Source organism: Ictidomys tridecemlineatus, chromosome 7 (assembly GCF_052094955.1).
Source record: "Ictidomys tridecemlineatus isolate mIctTri1 chromosome 7, mIctTri1.hap1, whole genome shotgun sequence".
Taxonomy (NCBI): domain Eukaryota; kingdom Metazoa; phylum Chordata; class Mammalia; order Rodentia; family Sciuridae; genus Ictidomys; species Ictidomys tridecemlineatus.
The window spans coordinates 190,523,653-190,545,163 of record NC_135483.1 but is presented as its reverse complement, the minus strand read 5'-3'; the positions used below and the strand labels follow the sequence as shown (position 1 = coordinate 190,545,163).

General features: G+C 40.9%; 1 protein-coding gene and 1 long non-coding RNA gene across 2 annotated transcripts in view; one reads left to right on the top strand and one right to left on the bottom strand.

Moving 5' to 3' along the window:
* Cab39 (calcium binding protein 39) overlaps positions 1-17,109 on the bottom strand; it is a 77,331-nt gene extending 60,222 nt beyond the window's left edge. Inside the window, exon 1 of the mRNA XM_078018194.1 lies at positions 16,740-17,109. The gene's annotated coding sequence lies outside the window, so the exon portion shown is untranslated. The remainder of the gene's footprint in view (positions 1-16,739) is intronic.
* Positions 17,110-17,195: 86 nt separating this feature from the next.
* On the top strand, positions 17,196-19,030 carry LOC144365658 (uncharacterized). Its single transcript, XR_013424378.1, has 2 exons — positions 17,196-17,445; positions 18,713-19,030. It is a non-coding gene; the product is annotated as an uncharacterized LOC144365658 (long non-coding RNA).
* Positions 19,031-21,511: the final 2,481 nt, after the last annotated feature.

Below are 21,511 nucleotides of genomic sequence, written 5' to 3'. Positions count from 1 at the left end.
CCAAACATTACTATTTCTGTTCTGGCCAAATGCCCACAAAAGCACAAACATGTCACAAAACCAGCCAGAGCTAAATCACCATAGTTGGAGATCTGAAGGTTTGTTTTCTTTTTGAACTGCTCAAAGGTTGCTGTATAGCGGTATTTAGTGTACATAGACTGTCTGGCATTAGTATCCAGAGTCACAGAATGCACTATTACATGGGCTTTTTAGAGAATTATGTAGAACATTCTACCAAGGATAATTTCTTTGAGAGTTCTCGTAACCAGTCATATATGCTGCCCACCCTCCAAGCAATGCACCAACTGACATCTGAAGTCTTGACCTTAAGTTGAGAAAAGAGTTTTCAATGAAATAATGAGGCTAAAAAACAACAACAACAACAACAACAAAACAAAAACAAAAACAAAAAAAACCCACTTAACTTCAGAGGAAGTAACCGTATCTCAGTTGTCAACTGAGTACCAGAATCAAATACAAAAGCTCTCGTTTGAGCTTTTGGAGGAAAAAAATTCCCAATCATACAACCAAAACTCAGCTCATGGACCAAAAGAGAACTTAATGACACAAGCCTAGTGAGGATACAGGTACCCACAGAGCACTTAAAATCTATGCAACACTAATACACACCCCATTTACCAGACTGCACGAAAAAAGTGATGAGTAGCAAGTTCAGAGTGTAGACACACACTGTGTGCTGAAGGTCACAGACACCAACAGAGGAGATGCTTCCTGCACTGCCTCTTAGAGACTGAAAACTTTGGATAAGAGCCAGAAAATGTATTACAATTGACTGTAGAGCTTTCTGCAACCATCTGAACTATGATAAGAAAATGACAATTATTTTGTAATTTTGTCAAGCTCTGGTGGGCAATAAAGTATCAAGTGACAAGGAAGGCAGAGGTGAAAAACTCACTGTAAGCCCAAGTGCTGTTTACAGAATAACCACATGCCTTCTTTTATTGCTCACAGAACATTCCACTCTTTATGGAGTAGTGCTTTGCAGGTAAGTGTTGACATCATAATACAGTCAAACTGGAAAGTTTGCTTTTAAATCTTAAAGCTGTATCTAAAATGCACAATAAAAGCATCTTATATCCAAGGGAGCATAAAAAGTTAAATTCTAGTGCGAGGTCCCCAAACAGAATGGATAGATTTATTTACATTAAAACTTATTTCCCTCTACAAATTTTGAACATAGGGTTTCATCTTTAGTGAATTCTAGCCAAGGAATGCTATCAACCATAAGTGATTGTGATGACTCAATATTTGTGAAAGCTCTGTTATCTACAAATACCAAACAGCCCAAACAAATTATCATCCTGTACAGACCAAAAAAATCTACCTTCTTGATTTTTAAATTTCTCTCAAATGTTGGGGTTATTTATTAACCATACCATCAACTTGTCAGAATCACAGAGGTTTTAACAGAAGTTTTACTGATTAAAATTAAGTTTCTGGGAAGGAGGTGAATAGGGTGAGCGTGTTCCATAACAGTGGGAAACTGGTGATGCAGGCTCTGAAATTTTTCCAAACTAAAATGGCATTAGTCGTTCTGACAGCAGCTTTCAAATCTTGTTCTAGCTAAGGTCTGGAGCGGGGAAGGGTTTACTTCTTTTCCAGCCCAAATACCTCACTTCTATCAGTTTTATATATTAGGCTTTTATACCACAGATTTAACAAATATTTAACAACCACCATTTTATGACACGAAACAACATCCACTGAATATGCCTGTGTCATGGACATTATTATCGGAGGAAAACAATGACCTGGCCTCCAAGTCAACACACATAACTAGATTTGAAATCAAGTCCAGGTTAAGCTCCTTGATTTTCAAAGGTAGCTATTAGTGTTGCCATCAGCTCAGCTAATTGTTAAAGCCAGAGCAGTGACCAGATTATAACCTGGTCCTCTCTAGATAACCAATTTTAATAAAAAGTTCACTGGCCTACAGGGCCACACTCCAGATCAATACTATCTTTTATGTCTTATGTTAAGATACCTTAAACTTTAACTCAGGTACTTCATTTTTATAGATACTATAGAGATTTGAGAGAAGTATACTAAGGATCTAGAGCCCATATTAATAAAAGATCCACAGAGTCTCATTGCCTGGAAGAATTATGCTTCTCTTAAGTGGTCAGTTTTGACTTTTAATCTAACAGTATCAGAACTGATCTTGTTTCCTTCTTTGTTCTAGCTACTCAAATTTGAAGCCAAATATATGGGTTCCATCTAGCTAGTGTAAAAGACATGCATTTGTTTGGATACTAACTCTGCCCAGGAATCATTTTATTTATTGATCCTTATCCAAGTATTTGGGGTGAGGAGGAGGAGGAGGACAGACAGAAGGGGGATATAGAGTAAAAGAAGAAAAAACATTCCCAATTTCCTCCAGTTCCTTAAAATGGTAGCTAAGTGTATTAGCTTTTTGTCACTATAACAAAATACTTGAGACAAGCTAACTATGAAGAAAAAAATGTTTCTTTAGCTCACAGTTTTGGAGGCTCAAAGGGCATGGCTATATCAGCTCTGACCTGATGAGCCCCCCCCCCTTTGGCTGTGTCACATTATGGTAAATAGCAATGGTAGGAACAATTGCAGGAGCAAGTGATTTATCTTAAACAGGAAGCCAGAGAGAAATGGATAGGGTCTTCTTTCATGAGAACTACCATAATTTGTTAAAGGACATGCTTCCAATGACCTAAGGAGCTCCCCAAACACCCCATTCTTAAAGGTCTCACCAATTCAACATCACCTCCAACCCATGGGCATTTGGGGAAACACATCAAATTCAAACCACAGAAGGGGGAAAAAAAGAAAAATCTAATTTGAGCATGAGGGTATAGTTTTCCACCATGATAATTTTGTTAAATACTGAAAGATCTGTTGTCAATTCTTCCATTTTCTTGTTGAGGTGGATACTGGTAACAATGCTAAAGGAACATCCTGTCTGGGTGTAGAGGGGCTCTAATTTCATCATCCAGGGAAAGCACATTAAAGCAATCAACATGTATGGTCCACAGCAAAATAAGGGGACTTTGATAATTTTTCTTAAGAGCCCATTGATTTCTATCCGTAACAGTGGTCTAGGCTTCTTTGTACTTTGAGATGTCCAAGGTTGGGCTGGGGATGTGGCTCAAGCGGTAGCACGCTCGCCTGGCACGCGTGCGGCCCGGGTTCGATTCTTAGCACCACATACAAAGAAAGATGTTGAGTCTGCCGATAAATAATAAATATTAAAATTCTCTCTCTCTCACTCTCTCTTAAAAAAAAAAAAAAGAGATGTCCAAGGTTATCCAAGTTTCTCCATCACTAAAAGAATCTCTACTGCAGTGTGCAATGCCTGTTGAGTTCCCATCATTCTCTTTTCTGATAAATAAGAAAAATTAAAATTATTTCCAAGTCTATTCAACATATTGTTCAAGCCATTACTGTATATGAGGCATTACAGACATTAAGGTTTAAATGCTCCCTTTATAGAAAATTATGTTATTACCAGGTATGCAAAATATATTCTACTCAACTATGGTAAAAAAAAAATCCCATTAATAAATTAAAATAATGGCTGGGCTGAACTTGCAAACCACTATTTCACAGCCTATTCTCATCTTTCCAGGGAAACTTAGGAAAGCAATAATACAAATGGAGATGAAGATGACAGGAAAAGGGACAAGCAAAGAGCACATAGTAAATGAAAAATCAGTTGTGTATAATGTCAAAATGTACCAAAAATCAACAAATATCAGTGGTTTAAACCAAAAGATCAACAATGCTGAACAATGTCCCACCCTGGGATAGCCAACATTTCAGTCCTTTCTATATTCTGGGGTGGAGGGTTGAATGAATGTAAATGAAGTGGCTTTTTAGGCAGGAGAGAATGCCTTTAAGATCACATGGTCTAGTCCTTTGAAAATGCCCCTGAGACCAGAAGGATATCTGTGACCAGAGGCTAATATTTGAGATAAAGGACAAAATAAGAGTAGGAACAAATATGTGGCCTGGGGCAAATGACCAAAGAATTCCATTAAAATTTTATCCTGGACACCTAAACAAACTGGATAACAGGTTAAGATAACCCCAGTAATTCTTTCCTGGAAAGATCATGGGGTCACTCTATATTTACCAATACCCCTCCACCAATACCCCAGTCCATCATGTAGCATTCACATAGCTCCTGTGGGTGGTGCTACAGTCTTTATGAGCTAATCCCCTGCTGGCCCCAGAAAAGTAAACTAAAGAGGAGCTAGACATTTAACCTAGGTCAGTCTCTATCCAGACACCACAGTTCCATGACAGAACACACTGAAATGTAGGTGGCCAGGTTTTCTAACAGGTGGAGAAATCTGGTCTATACAGAGAGGACAGGGTGAATGGGCAGAGAAATATAGTAAGAAATGGATCACTGCAATGATATTTATTACTGGTTCCAGGCATTTGTGGGATCCAGGTTCATCTCTGCCTCTAAGTCCCCACTTTGTTGGAAGAAACAAAGAATTCCAATTAACACAGGGCCATTTCCTAGGCCTTACTCCTCAGTACTCTGAAGGAGTGGGAAGCTCTAAGAGCAGGGCTCAGGTATTTTTCCTCTTAACCTTCAGAGAGCCAAACTGGCCCATTGGAAAAAAGGAGAGTGGTGCTGTTTTTGACTCCACATATTCTGCATACCTAACTTTTGAGGCTGGATATCTAAAATTTGTCATTAAAGAACAGAAAAAAAGGAAAAACATGAAGCAATAAAAGTGTGAAAACATCTGTTTATTCAGTGAGAATACAGTTCAAGATTACATAAGAAAACGCAAATTAAATGCAGCCCCCCTCCCCAACAATGATAAACTGAACAAGATAATCTTGTGAAACTCTTTCCCTTGGATATGTGGGCTCACGATCTTGGAAGGCTTATGAAAAAAAAAAATCAACAAAAAATTAAATATATAGGTATATGAATACTGGCACATTACCCTCCTTTAACAGCCCTTCCAAGTGATACATGGCAAGAGCATCCACCATTTAAAACTGAACTCCCCAACTTTGCTTTCAGTAGTTATCAGAAGCTTTTGTGTGTCAGAGGAAGAATTTGTTTATATTGAGAATCTCTCAAGTTTCTGACCTGAAGTAAAACATTTTAAAGTTTGACATATTATAATATCATAGCTCTCACTCAGAGAAAAATGAAGGAGTCCTCTATAAACCCTCTGGTTCTAGAATTAGTGCTCCAAAATCAAGCTATCCTAGGGAGAGACACCTGAGGACCTGATGGACAGCCATGTATATTAGTAGTAAACAACCACAATAACAAAAGAGCCAAAGGGGGTCATGACAACTAGTTTTGGGACTGCTAAATGATAAAATTACAATATATCCTCCAAACTTACGCAATGTGAGAGAAAAATGAATAGTTATGTTCGGGACAACAGACATAAATGTGTACTTTCCCTGGCAAATTATAACATTTGTTTACCCTTACTACACTGTCACTATCTTGAGTAGAAGCCGACTTTTCAGTTATGTTCATATTAATGTCCCAATCTAACAAGAACAAAGCATTCTCCACTTAGAGCAGGGCCTAGCAGGGTCACCTTTACATAAACTCTTGTTAGGGATGCTGAAAAGAAGTCTCTCCCAGAATTTGATATTCCAAATCAGTCAACACTTACAATTTACCAATCTTAAGGAAGAATTCAGCTGTGTCATGAAGTAACTCTTCAATCTCCAGCTAAGCATGCTGATCATGGCCAGGTGGTTTCAACTAGTTGATATTTCCCCTACAGGCACACTCTTCATTATTATCATGATTCATTTCACCCTGCTCTCACTGCTAAAGAATCAGAATAGACTGATTTAGCACATCAAATTTCTCCCAAAGCCCAGTGTCTTTATTTGAGCTCTTCCTCCTCCCCCAAATCTTTTGAGTTATAATTTTACCCTGGCTTATGCACCTTCTATTTGAAAATTTTGTAACTACATTTTCATGCATACCTTAGAGAGCAAGGGGCATTTCATGTGCTCTCAACCATGTGAGACACTAGATGAAAATCAGGAGTGCACAAAGTATTTGTGTGCACATATGAGTTTTGAATAAAAAATAAGGTGGAAGGTATCTCCTAAAACCCAAGTGTGTAAGACTGATTTTGAAACTGTAAAATTGCGTTCCCCTGTTCAGGAGACTGCTAGTTTCATAACACCAATTTGTTATTCTGGGTTATTTTTCTAGAATCTGGAATACATAGGATAGTTTTAAGATTTTCAATTTTAAAAAAGAACATGTAATATCTATACTATCTGGGTTGGGAGATCCCATTTTGGTTTGGAGGCTGTGATCTTTGAGTTAAGCATTCCATGATTAACAATCTATCTATGTGCTCTACTTCTTAAGACAATTCTGAAAAGCTACCAGTTCTACTTCCATCATAAGATCTTGTCTTGTTCCTTTTCCCTCTTTATTTCTTCTTTCCTCTTCTCTACAAACATAACAAAAACCTCTGTAAAGATAGTCTTGAGGGCTGGGGATGTGGCTCAAGCGGTAGTGTGCTTGCCTGGCATGCGTGCGGCTCGGGTTCGATCCTCAGCACCACATACAAACAAAGATGTTGTGTCCGCCAAAAAAAAATTTGAAAAATAAATATTAAAAAAATTCTCTCTTACTCTCTCTCTCTCTCACTCTCTCTTTAAAAAAAAATTAAAAAAAAAAAAAGATAGTCTTGACCTTTTTAAACACTTATGGGTGTCTACACACATATCCCAGGCTAAGCACACAAATGCCTCTTTGGTCTTCTTTCTACTACATTTAACTTAAAGAGTGGAGGAGCTTCTAATAAATAAAAGAAAAATATTCCCCATCCCTCTAAGGCTTCTGTGAGGAAGAAGTCCACTTTCCATCATTTCAGCATCCAATTACTCATTCTATGTGAATAAGACCAAGACCAGCTCTTGTGTAAATAAATGGGTTATGAATAATCTCAAAGAACAGGGAAGAATGATTTTAACAATATAAAACTAGGAAATATTTACCTTGCTGTGTGCACATACAGGAAGATGTTACCAGTTCCTTGTTCCTTCTCACCTACTTGTGAAGATAGTGTACAAGAATGCAGGTCACCCTATCTGTGGCTAATCTGCCACATACCTCTTGGGAAAAGTGTATTAGCCAGTTATATTCTGACAACATGAACGTAAATAGAATGATCTTGTACAAACATCAAAATAACTTTTCAGTTCTAGAAGATATTCCAAATTAAACTGTATGATTTAAATTTTTTAAAAATTTTTATTTAATTTTTTTTAGATAATCTCAATTAACAGAATCCTATCAGGAAAGAAAATAGCTAATAAATGGATGGGAACTTCTGGACACCAACACTTAGCCAAGGACTGTTCAAAAAATCAATACTGAATTCAGTCTCCATGATTTATGTATTCTATCTTTTCCTTGTTTGAAAAAGGAGTGCCTTAACTTCTCTAATCTTCCTGTAAGTCTCCTTTTCTTCTCAGCTCCTAAAAGATCACTGATAATAACTCAGTGATATGAAAGTTCTCTCAGTATCCTGAGATATAACATATTGGTGACCAGAGACTTGAGTCATTTTTGTACCAGAAATTTTCTGTTCCAGGATGATTCTACATTCCACTAGCTTGTGGTAGAGACAGCAAAGTTGGGTAGGTTACAAATTCAAGCTCTGCAATGAGGGTTGCAAATCTAGGACCTCTTCCTAGGTGCATAACTTCAGACCAATTACTTAGCTTCTTTTTCTCAGTTACTTGTATCTGAAAATACAAAGAAACAAATAGAATTCTTATAGACTTAAATGAGGTAAATATCTATAGAGGCCTTAAACAACATACCAGCAGCTGATATACATGTGTATGCTGGCAATTATTTTATTCTTTTTGCCTCATTTTTCCTGGTAGCACTACTAGAGAATCTTTAGGCTATTTTCATACTCAATTGGCATATGTCAATGATACTGATTAGAATCTCTTATTTCAGCCCCTTCAGTTACTGAATACAAATAGGTAATAAAACAAACAAATAACTAACCCAAGAAACATTTAATCCAGGAGTAAACTCAAATACCCCAGCAGATGACAGAAATACATAAAGCAGCAGCTATAGCTAAGACAAGAGGAGATCTGCCCCCCAGCATTGTTATTCTCCTCTAAATATCTCTTTTTCCTATGTCAGGTCACAAAATTAACCCCCAGTAACAGTAGAAAATATCAAGGATGGGAAACTACAAAACAAAACAAAAAACCAAACCTGTAGAAATGGAGATAAAACAGGAAATATCAACTTTTACCTCACTTTTTAGTGAATTAAAACTACAAACATGCTAAATTAATCACTGATATAAATATATACATATTTATATTTAATTACATGCTTACTTTAAATTTAAGATATTGTTAAAAAAGAATAATTTTAGGGCTGGGGATATAGCTCAGTTGGTAGAGTGCTTGCCTTGCATGCACAAGGCCCTGGGTTCAATCCTCAGCATTGTCAAAAAAAGGAAAAAAAAAAAAAAGAATAGTTTTAAAACGTATGTAATAATACAGCATAAAGTTCAGTTACTATGAGGCAAAACAACTTAAAGCGGGCCCTTTTTGCTATTTTAAAACTTAGGGCTGATAATCACATCAAACTGTTAACAGCCCACTACACATCAAAAGTACAGATTCACTTGCTGGCAACTTTTTAAAGTTATAAAAATATTTTTGGAAATACTTATAGTACAGCAGAAATTTTGAGAGCTTTAATCTTCATAAAAGCTAATGTGTACTAGGTGTACAGAGCACATCAGACACAATGCAGAGCTTTTCTTGCTGAATCTCAAAACTAGGCACGTTTGTTTTATACTTTCTTCTGTATAGAGGAAAAAGCTAAGGAAAAATGAGTACCGAATATCCTGTCCAGCAATGCACAGTTAGGATTTAAATCCAGAATCCTTAAGGTCAAAGTCTCTTTTTGTCTTATCAACATTGAGCTTTAAATTTTTTCTCTTATAAAACAGTCTCTATGATATATTTTCATTGAACCATCTTGTGAGTTTGTAAATTCATGTAAATTCACATTGTTCCTCAAATTGCATAGTTATTTTCAGGAGCTCATAACAAACATTATCAAATAAAATAGACATAGTAAGGCCTAAAAATTGTTTCATGAAATTTCTATCAGTTTTGAGAGTGTGTGTGAATGTATTAGGCCCACTGATAAAAAAAATGTAACTTCTTACTACAGGTTGAAGTTTAAAAAAAGAAAAATGTACTTGAAAAGCCACTGAGCTAAAGTGTTTACTCTTTTCCTTAACTGAAAATAAATTACTCCAACCTTACTTGAATTCCAATTCTTATAAAAGTCATCAACCCAATGAGAAAATAAATGTTCTGAATGTCATACTACTAAGAGTACAAATAAAAGCATTTTCCAAAATCTGTTAGACTAGAATCCTTCTTCAAGATGTTTGTATTTCCTAGTGAAAGGGGTGTCCTGACTAAATAAACTTGGCAAACTGGGAAACACTGCACTGTTTCCTTTGCAAATATTCATAGGCATACTATTAAAAATTCTGATGAGCTCTGCAGAAACACAGTAACACAAATATCATCAAAAATAAAACTGGAGCTGGGGATGTAGCTCAGTGGTCGAGTGCTTACCTTGCATGCGTGAGGTCCCAAACTAGACTCCAGTAACACACCCACACACATAAATACAAAATAATCTGAGCTGGACATGGTGGTGTGCATTGGTAGTCCTGTAGTCCTAGCTACTTCGGAACCTGAGGCAGGATTACTTGAGCTCAGGAATTCAAGGTCAGCCTGGGCAACCCAGCAAGAACTCATCTCAATGACAAAAATAAAAACCAAAATAAAAATGTAATTAACTGTATTTAATCCAGTGTTTCCTCAAGCTAAATTTTACCCTGGAACTACTTCTACGAGCAATTAATGGAAAACACTGTGTTATATGGAACTTACCTGGGAAAGGGGGAATCCTAAGCATCAGTCATTATCGATTATAATGCATAGATCACTTTCAAAAAAAAAAGCATAAATAGAGCAGAGATAAATAAACCTAAACTGGATTTTGTTTAATATTCATCTCTGCTGACTAAAAGAGAAGTTTTATCATACCATCACATGGATATATCTCTTAACAGTTACAGAAACAATGTATTAAACCCTGAAACACAACATTATAACTTGCATATGAAGACTGAACAGAGGGGGAAAAAATGTAAGTAAAAGAACTGGAGCCAAAAGATGATTTATATAGGCTCATGATAGTAACCTGAGTTCCTGTCTCCATGTTGGGAGAGTCCAGAAGTAAATTAACTGGTCCATACTAGGCCATCAAAGCAGGAAAGAGTTTTTTAGACAGACTAAGAACTCCCTGAGGCCAGACACTTAGAATAATAACCTGCAAAACAAACAAAACCCCAACTGTGTGTGGACCAAGCTAATTAATAGTTATTTGAGGAGCTATGAATACTCATGGTACTAAGTATCACCCTCATTTCTTATAGGTTATAGTACCCTAGGCTAGCAAAGACTTGACATCTAAGCTAGCATTCCACCTTTACAAAGGTAAAGGATCAATAGCAATTACAGCCAGGCATGGTGGCACAAGCCTGCAATCTCAGCAGCTAGGGAGGATGAGACAGAAGGATTGTGAGTTCAAAGCCAGCCTCAGGAAAAAGTGAGGCGATAAGCAACTCAGCGAGACCCTGTCTCTAAATAAAATACAAAATAGGGCTGGGGATGTGGCTCCATGGTCGAATGCACATAAATTCAATCCAGGGTACCCCCGCCAAATAGCAATTATAGTCAAAGAATACTGCCTTAGGACTATTCTTTACATCTCCAATTTGATTGTACATATTTAGTCCTTTCTTTTCCTCTCTCATTCCCACAGTTAATGTTTTTCCTTTTCCCAAAACACACAGCTCATACAACTTCACTATACAATTGTGACAATGAAACTCATGTGAGGCTTGAGGATTTGTTAATCATTACCTGACTAAATTTGCACTTTACAACCATATAACATTTAATTCTTAACTCCGTATTTCATAAATACAAAGGTAGAAAACTGGAAAATACGCATTTTGACGTTGTTCACATCTACCCCAAGCAAAGAACTTCAGTGCTGTGAAATAACTCCAGGCATCTGACCAACGGGGAGAAAAAAATGTTAAAGCGTGGTCACATGACATAAAGTTCTCATAAAGAAACAGACTTCAAGACCACAGCAAAACCAGAGATTACCTAGTATAGGAGAAAAGGGCAGGTCTTAAGCCTACACACATGATCATGGAAAATAAGAGCAAGAAAGATTTGAGGGGTATTGAACCTAGGCCCCTTTGTATAATAATGGGAATACTGAAGCCCAGAGAAGTGGAATTACTTGTCTAGGGTGACAACATGATTAGTCATTGAGTCAGGACCCAGCCCGGTTAATTCCCAGGTTTCTGCCCTTCCCACTAAAACATAGGCCTCCTATTCTCACTACAAGACTAACATGAAAAATAAACACTACCTTATGGTCTAAATAAACTATAAACCACTAATCAAATTATGACTCTAAAACATTTAAAATACACCATCTCGTTTAGGATTATAATATGTGGGTACTGTTTGGGAACCTATTAAAATCCTCAATAGACTCTATTTATAACCCTCATCCTAAATCAAAAATGCTCAGCAAGAAACCAAGACCCTATGAAGGAAAATAAAACTATTTCAGATAAGAAAGTCACGCCCTATTGCAGGGAGCACACATTTTGAAATGAGGGAGATCTGAGTTCCAATCCTGGCTCAACGATACAATATTTGTGGAAGGTCCCACACTTTGGTTTCCCATCTGTAATGATGCTGGGCAGAATACAATTTACCTAGAATTTTTTTTTCATCTCCTTGATCCTTTGTCCACTTCAACTCTTAACCTCATACAGCTGCCCCTAAAACTTGCCAACTACATCACAATTGTGAGTATCAGTATATTAAACCATTAAAAAAATCATGTGCCAAAGAGCATTTAACATATCGTGAATACAATCTTTGTACATGTGAATGGAAACGTTTGAAGACATTATTGCACAAAGAATAAAAATTTCTTTCATGCAAACTGCATGAAAAGTAGATCTGGTTCAAGATCCAGTCCTGTGGCAAGTAACTTCACTTTGTAAAAACTTCTGCAAAATTAATTGAACACTGTTCTAGTTACAGTGGGTCTCAGTATTGCCACCTGCAGAAAGAACCATTCCAGTTAGTTTCTGAGGTACTAAAGTTTCTTCCACCTGGAAGAGTCCATTATTAGCATCACAAAACTTTAGATGTCTGGGCATTTGATATATGCCAGATCCTGCTCTAAGTACATTAGATGTAGCAACTCATTTAATCTTCTTACAACTCTTTTAGATGTGGTCTATTATTTTTCTCATCCAAGGAAATTATTAGAGAGATGTTAAGGAATTTGTCTAACATTGTAGAACTCAGAAGGAGGGGTGAGGGTTCAAATCCAGTGAACCAGCCTGCACCTATGGTTTCAACACCAGAGTTAATACTGCACCTCCAAATTCTATGAATCCAAGAGTGGGCCTTATAGATATATGAACAAAAACCTGTTCATGCTATTTTTTCTGTGTGCCTAATTACAGCTGATGTGTAATCTGTGGAGGGAGAGAATAGGGACCAATATGTTAACAGTACCTGTAAAAGAGCAAGCTACAGTTCATTAGAAAACGTTATAAAGTATGAACTTAATTAAGATCAAGCTATTTTTTGTTTCTCAAAATGTATTTTTTGTTTCTCAAACAAACATTTTATCAAAATTCATCAAAGTATTGTGATGTTTTAACATTATCTTATTTCCTGGTCCTCAACAATTTATCTGATGGATAATGATCCCAAGGAGACTGCCATAATATACACTAGGCTTTCTGCCTTTGTAACATGTATTTGAAAATGCTTACATACACAAAAACAAGAAAATATAAAACTACAAGTTAAAACACCATGTAGAATCTCTGTACCAAAATCTGAAGCCAGTCACAATCTATTCAGGATTATATAAATAGGTATGTGGCAGACATGATCAACATAAATGGCCAGGGCAAGCTTTTTCCTCCCTTCTCTGGGGCCACTTCACACCTGACTGACCTTTTCTAATTCTCTGCATGCCATTCTCCCTTTCTCTGCCAGCTTAACTTCACAGCTGCTATAAACCACAATTCTGTCCTCCCCTCATCCCTTTCATTTCAAGAGAAAAGTTAAAAGCACAATCAGACTATGAAGCTCTGTGAGACAGAAATGGCACAATGGAGGTCTGCACACACACACACACACACACACACACAAAAAAAAAAAAAATGCTGATGGTGACAAGTTGTTAACTTGCAACCTCTGTTCTGCTACCCAGTCCTCAATAATTCCTCTCACAATCCTTGGAGGGCCTGAGAAACAGAAGCAAAACATCTATCATTTTATTCCCAAACTAATCTACTCTACAAATGATAGTGGAGAGAATATTTATCCATTTTTCCTCTCCCTTCATATTCCAGACAGGTAAACGACTGGGGTCCAGTTCCATAAGCACACACAAAATAAGAAAGCTCACACAGTCCAATCCCTTCTTTAAAGAAGATTCCACTACCAGTCTTCTCTCGATCAAAGCCAAAAGAGACTGATGACTACACCCTTGTGCAATTCTTAGGCTATTTGGCTTGATCTGCATTCATACAGATTTAAGATCTTTACTCCTCAATAATTAAATAACAATGCAAGTCACAAGCAATTTAGCCCAGAGTTTCACAGACTTTGTCTACTTCCCTTCAATTTTATCACATTTTATACATTTCACTTTTTGTTTGTAAAAACCAAAGTTTTACCAACCAAAGTTTTTGTCATTACCCATATTAATCAAGTGATCACATTCCTCTGTGTATAACACCCAAGGACAGCCTTAAAATCAAACTCCTAATTAATATGAGCCATGGAAAAGAGGCAAATGGATTTTAAAAATAGAGTTGAAAAAGAAACACCAAAAAAGGTATCCAAAAGACACTACCTACATTGAAGTTCTGTCCTACAATTGGATTTTATTTTTTCGTGGCAGAGGAGTGTAGTTGGAAGTGTGTATGCCTTTTTATGGCAGATAGAAAGTTGTGAATTAATTGTCAGAGATCAATCTGGAAAAAAGGCTCTTGGGAAAGTATGGAAGTAACTACATAAATCTATAACCTCACAAAAGTTAATTGAAAGAATAACCTTTAGTAAATACTCCAAAGTAATGCTATAAAAAAAGATATAATAAAACTGTTTTAATACAAGGACCTGCAGTCTAAAATGCTGAAGAACCTAAGTGAGCTGGCCTTAAAAAAAAAAAAAAAAAAACGCTGTGTAACTATAGAAATTCATTTCATAACAAATTCTTTAATAAAACTGGCATTTTATTAAAGAAATGCCAATAGAAAAAAAATGCATCTAGTCCGGTCTTTGTGGTGTCATTATCAAAAAGTGTTAACCTATAGAGACTGTCTCAGAGGACTGAGTGGAGATGAAAAGAGTCACTGCACCACAGTGTATGGGAGGCAGTGTACCAGCCTTGAGAGTCATCTTTCCATAGTACCCTTCTAGAAGTACATCTGCTCATATGGCAAAGACCTGCACAATCTCTTCCATACTTCATAATCACATGCCTCCCAAAGTTTATTCAGTAAGCAATAGGATCCAAAAATTAAAGAGATGTTAATAAACATACTTCAAACAAGAAGCCTTTAGAAAAAGTTCAGTTCACAGTAGCAGTTACATAGCATGACTACTGCTTTTCATGATAGAACCTTGTCAGGAAAAAGAAAATATAAAAACACTTCCCTTGTTTTTTTGGAAAAAAAAAATCTTTAAAAAATATTTATGAAGAATTTACTGACAAAGGAATATTTAATAAAACATAGGTGCATAAATACACAATATATTCCTTTGTACAAAGAAAAAGACTGGAAAGAAAATAAGCAAAAATGTTAACAGTAGCCAGACTTAAGTGGTAAAATTAAGAAGATTTTTTTAATTAAGTATTTCTGCATTTCACAAACTTTTTACAAAGATCATGCTTTACTTTGATAAGCAAAATTTTAAAACTGAAAAAGTTGTCATTTATTTGTCACACACACAAATAAGTGCTTACAAAACCTAGAAGCTACTTCTATATTACAGACTTCAAAGACAGCTAATTATTTGCCAGTAATTAACCCCTCCCCCCAAAAAAACCCCTTAAAACAGAGCTAAAAAAAAAAAATCACTCTGGCTCTCCTATAAAGTTTTTTCATAACTAAAAACAGAGAAATTTTTACCTTTCTAGAAAAAGTTCTATGTTTAACTTTCAATCCCACAACACTGGTTAACACTGACTTTTCACAAATGCCCTCTTAAAGAAGCAATTCAGGTTTCGCTCACTGTAGACACCTATTATACAGTGCAAGGAGTTTTGATGCATTTTAGGGAACTCGACAACAAAATCACCTATTGTGCAGATGAGCTTATTTTAACAGACATCTTTCCATTACCTCTTAAGAGACTAAGAGGTACTGTGCTTGGCCTGGATGCGGATTTACTTAAATATCCATCCGGGAAGCTGTCAAAAATCGATCTCAAATTGCATTATATTCAATGGACAGAATGTCAACTCCTGCCTGGGCCTCCTCCACTCCTTTCTTTCACAAGAGCGCCTTTAATATGCCCTAGCCTACATTTCCGGGCTCATGAGTCACTGAGAAATGAGCTCTAAGTTTCCCTTAGAACGTCGCTCTAACAGCAACTCCACAGCATTCAAGGATTTGACCCCAAAATACCTCTTTAGCCCGCCCCACCCCACCCCACCTCAACACAACAAACTCGAATTATCTACGATTTCTAAAACTACGCCTTTGTACCTTTGTCCTCTAGCTTTGCTGGCCCTGCACATACATCTCTTCGGCAACCCTCCCCAACCGCCTCCAAATCCCTCCCAGGCCTTCAGGACCGTGTTGGGCGCCGCCTCGCCCAGGAAGCCCTCCTAATTTATGCTGAGGCGGAAGCGATCGGCCGGTGCGGTCTTCCCCGGGCACCTTTCTAGCCCCGTGTCTGGTCCTTTCGCAGGACTTATCGCCTCCTTCCTGGTATCGTGGTTATTTGTGGACTGCTCTTATCTCCCACACCAGAACGTAAGCTCCTCGGGGGAGGCGGCGCGGGACCCGGTTCACCTCCGAGTCCCTCCGGCTGGGACCGACCACCGCGCCCGCTCGCAGTCAGCGCTCGGGTGGCTTCAACCGAACTCAGGGACGCGTCGACCGCACAATTCCTAGCCAGAAATCAGTTAGACATTTTCCCGAAATGACGGCCACAAAGATGCCATCTGCTCCCGGGATCAGAAACCTGCGCGGGGCCGGACAGCGGGGCCGGAGCCGGGCGCAGTGGGAGTGACAGTTGGCCGGGTCCGCACTTCCCTGCCCTCCCGACACTGGCCGCCGTCGCCCCACGCCGCCAGCCCGCAGGAGGGCGGCCGAGGTGACGGCAGGGGACCCGCGGCTCCCCGAGCCCGGCCGAGGCTCCGGGTGCCCGGCGCCGGCGAGGGCAGCGGGAAGGCTCCGAGAAGGGCCGGGCCCGGCCGCTCCCGCCGCTGCCGCCACCCGAGAAAATGGAGGCGGCCGGGGCTGCGGCCGGGCCCGGCGTCAGCGCCGAGAAGGGCCTGGCCTGGGGTCACTCACGGGGCTCGGCCGGGCCGGGTGGCTCCCTCTCCGCCTCCGCGTCGTCGCCGTCCCCGTCCTCGGCCGCCGCCGCCGCCTCGGGCTGCTCGCTCGGTCCCCGCGGCGCGGCTCGGGCGCTCGGCCCCTCCGTTGTCTTCCGCCCGCTGCTACTCCCGGCGACGGGCTCCCGCGGCGGCGGCGGCGACTGCGCGGGCGGACGGCGGCCCAGAGGTTCTCGCGGTGGCCGCCGCGCTGCTGCGCTCGCTCGGGATGCGGCTGCTGCTGAGGGGATCAACGCCGCCTTTGCCTTCGCCTCCGCCCAGCTCCTGAAAGCTCAGTCTCTCAGGCCGCGCCGCTCCCGGCGCTCCGCGCCCCGCTCCCGGCCAGAGCCCGGCTTTGACGTGCGCACTGCGCAGCCGCCGAGGGCGCGACGTCGGGTAGCGCCGCAACGCCCCCTTCTGCCTCTGGCGCCCCTGGGCGATCGGGCGGACTCAGAACACCCACATCGCGCGAGACTGGAGTAGAGGGGGTGCAGAAAAAAGCAGAAGCCCAGAGCGAGTTCCTCTTCCTTCTGCCCCTTACTGGCTGGTGCTCAGCTCCTGCTCAGCGTCTTAGCACTCTTCCTGGAGGACTACACGCCTACCTTCAGCGACACTTCCTCGACTCTTAAAGCTTTAATTCTGTGAAAGGCCTGGAGCCGACTTAGTGCACAGCTTCTTTTTTGCTTGTAAGAAACGGATGACTTCATTTTAGCATCCCTAACAGTATAGAAAGTGGTAGGATGTAGGATTCAGCCTGCATTTAAACCCAGTTCCACCACGAACCTAAGGATGTTTTACCACTGAACTACATCCCAACCCTTTTTATATTTTAGGATCTCACTAAGTTTCTGAGACTGGCCTCGAACTTGTGATCCTCGTGGCTCAGCCTCCTTAGCCGCTGTGAATGGCTATTTCCTCATGGTACCAAAAAAAAAAAAAAAAGAAAGACAAAAGTGTGATAATAGTAGTACCTGCCGATAAATAGGATTCTGTTTTACAAAAGACTGATGACAGAGTCTGGTAGTTAAAAAAAAAAAAAAAGATTTATGTGTATTTGTTTCTGTATTTTTAACTTGTAATCAAAGAAGATTTGCGAGTGCCTGATGCGTACTGGGCACTATTCTAGGTGGTGGGTCTGTGAGCTAAAGAGTCCCGGCTTTTAAGAGAAACAGTACCCAAAGCAACACCATTGAACAGTGTGAATTGCTGGAGAGGAACAGCCCTGGGTGAGGAGGGGCTGCTGTTGTGCAGCTAGCTCCATAAAGACAGCAAGGCCCTGAAGGCCCCTGAGCTTTGGAGAGGCGGAGCAGGAGGACCCAGGGCCTGAGGAGGGCATGTGCTGCTGAGCCAAGGGATGGCAGGAAGTTAGGAGAGGGGGGGAGAGTGGGCCCTGCTGACCCAAGTGCGGACTGTGGTATTTACAGGAGACAGGAAGCCATGTGGAGGGTTTTGAGCAGAGAAGGGACTTGGTATGACATTTTAGAAGGGTCACTGTGGTGTGAAGACAAGACTGAAAGGTCTGAGGGTTTCAGCAGGGACACTAGTTAGAGGACATTGAGATAATCTAGATGGCTAGCTGGTGGGGGAGGGGAGGGGAGGGGGCCTAGCTCAGGAGTAGAGCACCTGCCAGGCAGGCGGGAGGCCCCCCCGCGTTGGATTCCTAGGACCAGGAGAAAGAGAAGGAAAGAGGGAGAGAGAAGACAGGGATGTCTCCCTCCCCACCCAGGGCTGCTTTTCTCCATAGCAATTCGCACTGTCCAATGGTCTACGTGCGGCTTTGTTCACTATTTCTCTTAAAAGCCGGGACTCTTAGCTCACAGACCCATCACCTAGAAGAGTGCCCAGAGTGGCAGCAGTGGTGAGGTAAAGAAATAAAGAAGTGGTGGGTTCTAGACATACTTCAGAGGGAGACCTGCCAGGATTTTGCTGATTTCTATTTTTATTTTTCTCAAGGAAGACAATTTGGTGATATGGGGAAGACTTCTCTACAGACGAGTCGCATTGAGAGCCACGGTTTAGTCGAATGACACCGGCATTTTGCTATAGGGACTGGTAAAAAGGTGACCCTGCCCGGGGAATAGGGCGGCTCTGGGATTAGGGCGGATCCTGCTGCCTGGTGGGGGGGGACCCCTCTACTTTGGAGTTCCCGTTGAGTTGGTGGGGTTCCCGAGAATTGGTGAAGAGAGCCAGGTGGAGGGAGTGTGTTCCTGGGAAGTGTGTGTAGGCTGCCGGTGAGAGTTGGGAATAAAGAGTTGCTGTTTGAACCTACAAGGCTTTGTGGCGGCTCCTGATTTGTGCCCAGCCAGACTGCTGCGGCAGAGCAGAAGGGAGGAAAACCAGGTTCATTTGGTGGGGTATTAAGTTACCTGATGAACAAGGAGGAATTTGGATCTAGAAGTCTGGAGTTTTGGGGAGAGGCCTAGGCTGGAGATGTAATTTTGGGAGTCCTCAGAGTAAGTTAAACCTCAGGACACCATGAGATGGTGAGGAAACTAGTGTTAACAGAGGGCAAGGTCAAAGACTGACCTAGACCCCCCCCATATCTAGAGGTAAAATAATGAAAAGGAACCAGCAAAGGATCCTGAGGAAGAGCCGGAGTTGCAGTGGGGGACCCAAGAGTATCTATTGGAAGACTAGGGCACACTTTTTAGGGAGGCTAATAGTTTGAGTAAGGTTGGTGTTAGTGATGGGTCACTGGTCCCAGTGCCATGGAGGTAACCAATACTTCGTTAAGAACTGTTTTAGTGGAGAGCTGAGTGGGAAAGCCTCATTGGAGAGGTGTCTACAAAGACTGAGACCTAGAACGATTTCTAGAAAGAGAGGGTACTAGAGAGACCACAAGCCAAGACAATTTCTTCATCAAATTTTGATTCTACTTGGCAGAGAAATGAGGTGGCAGCTGGAGGGGAATACGAAGACAAAGCACATTTTGTTCTTGATGTCCTTTGGTTCTGTTCAGGATGGGGCCATGGCAGCATCTGTAAATGCTGTTGAGGTGGAGATGCTGGGTTCCGGAGTGCTGTCCCTGAGGGATAAAGAAGGGAAGGGTGAAGAACTCAGTGGAGGGTCTGGCCTTGGACACCTTGGACATGAGCAAGGAGGTGTTCACTCACAGGACTAGGCAGAGGACAGAAAGTGGGCACAAAGGCAGGGAGCTAGGTAGATAAGGTTCCAGACCATGTGGCCCAGCCCTTCTCAGGGTTTCTGATTTCTCAGTGAAACAGGCCAAGTCATTGCTCAGAGCATGGAGGGAGAGCAGGTGTTGGAAGTTTGAGGGGAGAGAAGGTGCGAAGGCACAGTCAGTGGGGTATCCTATGATTTTTTTTTTTTTTACCAGCTATATTTTGCTGGGAAGATATAGGCATAGGAAGGTGGGAAATTGGATTCTACCAGGATTATTTTTGCTGGATAATTTTATGGAGGGAGTGGGAAGAAGGAAGGTAAAAGAGCATAAATGAAATAGTGATATGGTGAGCTGTTGACCCCAAGCCTGTGGAGGAGCGAGTGAGGAGGGGTACGAGCAGTGGGAAGAGAGAGGTTGTGCCAAAGTGGAGGATGGATGGAGGGCAACGGTGAGCCCAGGACTGTTGGAATCAGCCCTGCAGGGGATGAGCTGGAGGGAAAAAGGTGGAGTGGAGAGCAGGTGGCTTGACTGGGATTGTGGGAGGATAAGACCAGGGCAGCCTTTCAAATTGTAAAGCGCCTGTGCATTGCCAGGGATCTTGTTGAAATGCAGACATTGGTTCCAGTGGCCAGGGTGGGACCCAGGATTCTGCATTTCTAATAAACTGGGGATGGGAGTGAAGAGCAGGCTGGTCATTCGTGTTTTTGATACGCTACCAAAACCTCAATAAATGCAACACAAAACCTAGACTACTCCTGTTTGTGAACTTAGTTCGAGGAAAAAAAAAAAACTAACTAAAAAATATAAGTAAAATATCAGCATATTAGCAGTAAATTGCATTCAACCAAGCAAAAATTTACCTCACGCATGTTGGAAGCTATTAGAAAAATCAAAGAGATTCCGCTGGCAGTAGTGCAGCTCTGCTCTGCTCAATGAGGAAGAAGGGAAGGGAGGATCCTGGCACTTAGCCCTGGCCTGTGAGACTCAAAGGAGATTGCAAGTGCTATCTAATTTTGAAACTTTGTTCATAAAGGACTTTATCCCACAGTGTTTTTTTTTTTTTTTAAAGATAAGAGTTCTTTTTAACTGTAGTCTCTAAGAGAGGCCTTTATTATATTAACAGTCCACAAAAAGAAGTCAAGAACCAATTTTCCACAGAATAAAAGATTGCATGAAGGTGGGTCACCTCATATGAACGGTTTTGAGTCCTACGCTTTTAAGAATCAGAATACATTCCAGATTAACCTCTTAACTGGAATGAACCCACCATAGCTGAGAATCATAGCAGCAAGACAGGTAGAAATTTCTGGAGAAGGGTATTATAACAAATTCTGAAAAACCAAACTGGAAGGAACCATGTCACTTGACCACTGGAACTTACACTGGAGAGACACCTTCTAGACTCTTCTACGGGGCTCTCTGGAAAGCTGTTTCCATTAAAATATTTCTTTGTAGGCACAACCACTTTCTGGAAAATTCTTCTATCTCTTCATTTTGAACCCTCCCAGAGGCCTTTCGTTCTCCTGACCACGACCACAGAGACCAGGGTCCTCGGCAGGGCTGTCGGGCTGCTTGAGTTAGTGTTGGTCCTGTGTAAATTTTCCATCATTCAATTCCCCTTCCTCTGC